Source organism: Echinops telfairi, unplaced genomic scaffold, assembly GCF_000313985.2.
Source record: "Echinops telfairi isolate 266 unplaced genomic scaffold, ASM31398v2 ScPeMD7_7469;HRSCAF=8507_1, whole genome shotgun sequence".
Taxonomy (NCBI): Eukaryota; Metazoa; Chordata; class Mammalia; order Afrosoricida; family Tenrecidae; genus Echinops; species Echinops telfairi.
The window spans coordinates 141,724,978-141,732,526 of record NW_022111373.1 but is presented as its reverse complement, the minus strand read 5'-3'; the positions used below and the strand labels follow the sequence as shown (position 1 = coordinate 141,732,526).

The 7,549-nt window shown below is 49.3% G+C and overlaps 1 protein-coding gene across 1 annotated transcript in view; it reads right to left on the bottom strand.

Moving 5' to 3' along the window:
* CTNND2 (catenin delta 2) overlaps window positions 1-7,549 on the bottom strand; it is an 840,020-nt gene that overhangs the window by 443,383 nt on the left and 389,088 nt on the right. The gene's annotated exons all lie outside the window — the stretch shown is intronic.

The window sequence follows — 7,549 nt, the reverse complement described above, 5'->3', positions numbered from 1 at the left end:
AGCTGGACGCCACCGAGGATCCCGCCCGCGCCCGGCCCGGCCCGGCCCGGGGACCCTCCCGGCTGGAGGCGGCTGGGCGCCCGCAGGAGTCAGGCTGGGACGTTTGGGGACCATCAGCTGGAACCACGGGGTCTGCCTGGAGGCAATCGGTCTGTTAGTTTCCTGGTGAAACTCACGCGCTCCCGCCCACCTCCCCCAGCTCTGGGTGTCTTTTAGCCTCTGGGACCGGCCTGTGGCGCATGGCTTTGGACAAGGTCTAGAATAAACACACTTACTTAGAGCTTTCGGCAGCGGCTGTTCGGGCGGAAAAGACTGGTTAAAAGGACAGGGGAGGGAGGCCCACAAAGACCATGAAATCACCATCAATCCCCTTGCTCTAGCAGGATGTTAAAAAAAAATAAACCCCTAGAAGCCTCGGCAAAAACGAGTAAAAGATAAGCAGCCCTTTTCTGGATTTCAGAACTCAGCTCCCAAAGCTCCCTCCCTCCCACCCTCAGGCTTCGAAAGGTCCCCAGCAGCGGCGACTCCTCCAAAGAGACCAGCAGGTCGCCTCCCTTTTATTTACCGGACACAAAAGCCAGCAAGGGCCAGGGTGGAGCCGGGCAGCGGGCTGGAGGGGCGAGCACTTTCCTGGAATCTGGACACATTTGCACCGACACATTTGCATTCCAATGGACGTCCCACTACCCTGAGGGCCACTTCTGGTCCGGAGGGCTCAGCCCTGCACTCTTCCCTGGTAGAGCAGAAAGGTTTTGGAGAAAGGAAGGAAGATGTGAAATGGGGCCTAAAGGGAGGGGGTGGGAAGGTAGGGAGCTACCAGATGCCCTTGGTCAGTTTCAACTCTGCCTGCCACCCTGTTTGGAATCACAACTCAAATGCCCTGCCATTGGGTCCATCCCGACTCATGGCAACCCTACAGGACAGGATAGAATTCCCCTGTGTTTTTCCAAGGCTGTGTCTCCTTATGGCAGTAGAAAGCCTCTTCTTGCTCCTGAGGAATGGCTGGTGCATTTGAACTGCTGATGTGGTGGTTAGCAGCCCAACACATAACCTACTGTCAAACAAACAAACAAAAGACCTAAAAACAACAACAAAAAAACCACTGCCATTGAGTTGATTCTGACTCCTCGTGACCCTCTAAGACAGGGTAAAACTGCCCCTGTGGGTTCCTAAGACTGGAACTCTTTATGGGAGGAGAGAGCCCCATCTTTCTCCAGGCAGTTGGTTTCGAACTGCTGACCTTGCCATGGCAGCCCAACTTGAACGACTATGTACCTGACCACTTTCATGCACATATACATTCAACTCTCTAAAACGTAACTGCCATTGCATAACTGCCCCACAGGGTTTCTGATGCTGTACAACTTTAAAGGGGCAGAAAGTGTCCTCTTTCTCCCGTGGAGGGATTGGTGGATTCTACCTGCTGGCCTGTGGTTAACAGTCCTACACCTAACCCATCCCACCACCAGGGCCCCTTGTGCTCATACACAGCATTGCACTTTTTATCTGGGTTCATGTGAAGATCCCTGGGAATTCCACTGAACTTAAAAAAAAGCCTCTAGTCACTGCAGTCGGGGATGAGAGGGAGATACGCATGAGGCTGAAAGCCGTCCTCTGTGCCTTGTGTGGGTTGTGTGTGTGTGTGCGTGCAGGAGAGGGAAGAGATACACATGTGGTTCAGGTTGTTCAAATGGTGACGGTGCAAGCCTCTCATGGCACTGGTAGGTCGGCATTGCGGTGATAACTACTAGGTCACTGGGTTAAACGTAGGAGCTGCTCTGCAAGAGAACAGTGAGCTTAACTGCCCCCAAGAAGATTCGTAGCTGTGGAAACTCTACAGAGAATCAGCATGAGTCTGAATCAACTTGATGGCGATCAGTTACTAGCCTTAAGGTGGGTGGTTTGACCTCTATTAGAGCACTAGACTTGGAGAAGGCTATGGTACAGGGGGAGCCATATGTCCTTTTTGAGTCTCCACATAGATTCAGCCTCCACTGAATTCTTTCAGACCATGGACCAGCAATGTAAAAGAGGTTTGGTCTGGCAGAGTGACTCACTTGGCCAGCTTTGCCTCCAGGAACTTGGCTTGGTGTGCCCTGGAAGGACCCTGGGATGCTAGGGCCACATGGTCCTGAGTCATCCTCAGACCAAGGCCATTTGAGGGCCCTGAATCCATCTTGTAAGCTTCTCCAATTTATAACTGTGTGCGTGTCCTAATCATGGTGCCTTTCCCACACCCGGAGTCCCACCTCCAACTCTGATGAACTGACCTGCCACCAATCATGATTAAAGATGGTGTCCTTGTTCTCCATGTGGCGGTGAATCCTCCCCGATTTGGATGACTTGTCTTTGTCCTGTTTGCGACTTTATAAATGGGTGTCACTAAATTATGTTTGAATTGGGGGTCTCTTTGATCCCTAGAACAGCACCCACTCAGAAGTGCCCCAGAAAACAAGCCTGGTGACCTCCATCTGAAGGTCACCACTTGGGAAGCGACTTGCACATGTGGGGTCTCTAAGAGTCCGAATCAACCCCAAAGCCGATTCAATGGCACATACCAACAACAAGACCCAACAGGTCATTGGCTGAACTGAGCAGTAAAAATGACAGTGAAATGTAAGCTCCCTGAGGGTTGGCTGTAAGCTCTCTTTCCTTCAGCAGTATGACCCCAGTAACTTGGACCCAGCCCAGATTTGATGCTGCAGATTGGCAGAAGGGAATTCCCTGATACGTACAGTATGAACAGGTCAATAAATCTGGGCCCAGACTTTGACAGTTTAGGTTTTGATGAGCCCAGACGAGGGGCAAAACCTACCCTGAGCCCCAGACAGATAGCCTGGAACCATCCAGGAAACTGCTTAGCACCCTTTTTTTTTCTTCCTCCCAACAGATGTTCTGAGCAGGACATGCAGAGGTTAAAGTTACCAAATTTGGTTGCATATTCTCGTTGTCAGGGTGGAGTTTTCTAAGTTCTTAATAGATTGGCCATACCAAAGACACTTAATTTCGAGTCTCTGGGGATGGGCCCTGAGTTCCTTCCTTTCTGAAGTTCACCAGGTGATTTCCATGCTCAATCAGCTTTGGAAACCAGTTGCCCCTTCCAGAAAGCAGACTCACTGCTATGAAGTCATTTCCGACTCATAACAAACCTACAGGACAGGGTAGCATGGCCCTTGTGAGTTTCCAAGACTGTAAATCTTTTCAGGAGTAGAAAGCTTCATCTCCTGAGTTGTCCATAGAGCTGTTGTGTTCAACATTGTTCCCTGTCCCTGCAGCAGCCCAGTCAGCCCCGGGATCACTCCACCTTTACCAAGGCTTCAAGGCAGCTGGGGAGGAGAGGAGCAGGCAGGGGGGTATGCCCACCTTGTGATCTGTGTCCATAGAGATTACAGCCAGGAAGACCTTGTGGAGCAATCTGGTAACACCGGTGAGGGCGGGGTGTGTGTGTGTGTGTGTGTGTGTGTGTGTGTGTGTGCTGCAGTGATTCTGAACTGCCTCAATGGCAATAACAATCAAGTGCCAGGTGAGTTCATTCCCACTCCTGTCAGAGAAGAACTGCTCCCGAGGGTTCTCCCGGCTGTCACCATCATGGAAGCAGGTGACTAGGCCATTTCCTGTATGGAGCTGTTGTGTAGCTTCAAACCAGTTAGGGTTAGGGTTAGGGTTAGGGAGAGTGTCTACAACACCCACGCTCCTTTTCCAGTCACCCGAATCCACTTCCACTGAGTGGGTTCTACCACACAGTGACCCTGGGGGACATAGAAGTGGCCCATCACTTGCAAAACTGCCCTCTTTAAGGAAGCAGGGTGTCACTGCAGATGGGTTCAAATGACAGACCTTGTGGTTATTCATCCAGTGCAACACCAGGCTCTTATTTGGACTGTAGTCAGGCCCCAAGGGCCTCTGGTGGGGTACTGGTCGTGCACTTGGCTGCTAGCTGCAAGGCCAGCAATGCCAAACCACCAGCTACTCCTGAGGAGAAAGAGGAGGCTTTCATACCAGAAAACAGTTACGGTCTCGGAAGCCCACAGGGGCACTTCTACCCTGCCCCGCAGGGTCATGGTGAGTCAGAATCAACTTGATGGCAGTGAGTTTTGTTTTGGTTTAGACAAATGCTCAGGGGAACTCTGGTGATAGAGTGGGCTACAAGTTGGACTACTAGACTCAAGGTCAGCAGTTCAAACTCAGCTGCTGCACTGTGGGTGAAAAATGAGACCACGTGCTCCGGTAAAGATTTACAGCCTCAAAATTGCTCAGGGACTGCTGTTGTCGTCTGTCCTATCCAGTATAACTGTGAGTCAGAATGGACCCGACACTGGGTGTTTTCTGGGTTTCCTCAAGTGGCAAAGTATGTGCTCCACCAACCAGATCCTAATGCTGACCCTTCCAGTTAGACTTCAAAGAATCTCTTCTCAGATTCAGGGCATTTTGAGTGGGCCTGGAAATCTGCATTCCAGCATCCTCACCAGCGAGGCAGCTGCTGGAGGCCTGAGAACTCTGCTCAGCCTAGACAGTGACTGCCCCCGCCCTTCCCTTCCTTCTGAAGCTCCAAGGAGTCCCAGATCAATGAGGCTTGTGCAACATTCAGTCATGCAGAAGCCGCTGCCCACTGACTGGAAAGCCTACAGCAGGAATTCCTGGAAACCCTTCTCAGGGGAGTGCCAGGAGGAGAACGTGTTCCGGGGGGGGTCTAAGGAGAGCCCCCTGCCCACAACAAAGCAAGTGCATTCCTTGTGCCTTGAAGTCCAAACAATAATTACTCCATAGTACAGGGTGCTATTGCCTAACAGCACCAGCTTTTAATAAAACAAATACGAAATAACATATACCAATGGACTAAAATACCATTGCATCCGTACTTATTCGAAGATTTAAGTATTAGCATCTGTGTGCAACTTTCGCATCTCAGAAGAGCTAACCACACGAAGGTTGTTCTCAACCTGAGCTCATCAAGATCCTTGGGATCCTTTTAGAGCTGCCCCACAGGAGCCCTAGTGGCACAGTAAGTTCTGAGTTAGGTTGCCAACCACAAGGTCAACAGTTTGAATCTACCAGCCGCTGCTCTGTGGGAGAAAGATGACTTTCTACTCCTGTAGAGAGTTGTTAGTCTCTGAAACCCACAGAGACAGCTCTACTCTGTCCAACAGGACTGAAACGAGTCAGAATCCACTAGATGACAGTGAGTCTGGAAGGTTTTGTTGGTTTGTTTTACGAGAGTTGGCCCACAGGGCTTCCACGATGGTAAATGTTGATGGAAACAAACATCCTCATCCTTTGAGTGGGTTCACACTACCAGTGGTTCGGTTAGCAGCTGAGCACCTAACAGACTGAGCACTAGGGCTCCTTAAAATTTCCTGAGCCCACTCCCATTGAGTGATTTCCAACTCAAAGTAACTCTGTATAGGATTTCCAAGGTTGTAAATCTTTATGGGCACAGATAGCCTCGGCATTCTCCCTCGTAGTTGCTGATGGGTTTGAACCCCTGACCTGGTTGTTTAAAGTCCACCAGGGTCTTAAAAAGCAAAATAGAAATTCACTGCCATTAAATTAATGCAAACTCATAGAGACCCCATAGGACAAGGTAGAACTGCCTCTGTGAATTTCAGACACTGTAACTCTTTATGGGAGTAGGAAGCCCTGTCTTTCTTCTTTGGGGTGGCTGGTGGTTTTAAACTGCTGACCTTGTGGTTAGCAGCCCAATGTGCAACCACTACATTGCCAGGGCTCCCCCACAGAGAGTCTCTGAAACTCACAGGGGTAGTTCTACTCTGTCTTATAACATCACGAGTCAAAATTGACTCGATGGCAGTGAGTATTTGAGGGCCTTATAGGGTCCTCAAATCATCAGGTGTTTTGACACTTGTCACTTTATACAGTTGGACAGGCTCAAGCAGCAAAGCCACACATCCTTTCAAGATTGTGGAGGCTTAGGGAAATAACAATGTCTAGCTAAAAATAAACAATCAAAACAAAAACAAAAAACAATCCTTGAAATGTTATATATTTGTTTTGTTCTATTTTTAAAAATCACTGCCTCCCAGTTAATTCTGACCCACAGTGACCCCTTACAGCAGGGTAAAACTGCCTCTGTGAGTTGTGGAGTGGGTAACTCTTTACAGGAGTAGAAAGTCTTATCTTTCTCCAGGGAAGCAGCTGGTGGTTTTGAACTCATGATCTTATGGTTAGAAGGCCAATGCATAACCACTATGCTGCCCGGGATCCCCATATAGCTGTTAAGCTAATTCTATTAATGCAGTGTACCCTATGGCAACCCTTACCAACACTGCTGAATCTATTTGTTGAAAACCTTAAAAAGTGAATTCCAGGCCATGGAGTCAATTGTTATTCGCACTGACCCCACTGCGAAGAGTAGAACTGCCCTGTTGGGTTTCTGAAACTTTAAATCTTGAAGGGAGCAGACAGCCTCATCTTCCTCCCTCAAGCTACCCTTGAACTTGGCAGTTCATTGAGGAACCCTCTCCACCACCTGGGCTACCTGTTTTGTCTAGAAACCCAGCAGCGACCCAGGAGTTGGCGGAGGGTTCCTGGCTGTAGCCACACTGGCTGAAAGGGCCCTCTCATGCACTGGAGGGTCTCTGCAGAAGTTCTGTCCAGTAGGGCAGCCCAGGACTTTGGTGCCCCTGAGGAACTGAACACTTATTTGCATTTCATTTGAATTAATTACAATTTCCATAGCCACCTTAGGGCCAGTGCTTACCATAGCCAGCAGTTGCATAAGGCCTTGAACTTTACAACAACCACCCCTGCTCCCCAACAATTTCCTGTAGAGTGGATTCTGATGAAGAGCAGCCCTATAGGACAGGGTTGAAAGATGGGCTTTCAACTCCCGTAAAGAGTTACAGTCTTGAAGACTCACAGGGCTGTTTTTCCCTGTCCTATAGGGTCACTGAGTCAGCATCCACTCCATGGCAATGGCAGTGAATGTGGTTTGTCTGAGAACTGTCCCATAAGCTTCCGAAGCTGTCAATCTTTATGGAAGCAGATGGCCTCATTTTTCTCATCCAGCTGGTAGAGCATAAACGCTGACCTTGGGTTACCAGGTGAGTGCTGAACTGCTGTGCCACCAGGAATCATTCCCGGTGGTCTCACTCACTGCCATTGAGTCTGTTATGATTCACAGTGACCCAAAAGACAGAGAAGACCTGCCCCTGTGGGTCTCCAAGGCTATACATCTTTTGTGGAACGGAAGACCTCATCTTTCTCCCAAAGAGCAGCTGGTAGATTTGAACTACCAACCTTATGGTTAGCAGCCAAAGGAATAGCCCACTATACCACACAGCCTCCAAGCTCACTGCCATGGAGTAATAAATACCTGCGGAAGATTCTGTGGCTGAATAGAGAAATCTGGTGTGCGGCATTGATAGGACAAAGATTCGGAATTTGTTCCCACTCTTGTGCAGATAATTCTGTTTTGTCTCTCTTCCATGATGAAATTTCATTTCACAACTCCTCAACAGTAAGGACGGGAGTGGCACAGTGGGTACATGTTCAGCTGTGATCTCCAAGGTTAGCAGTTTGATACCACCAG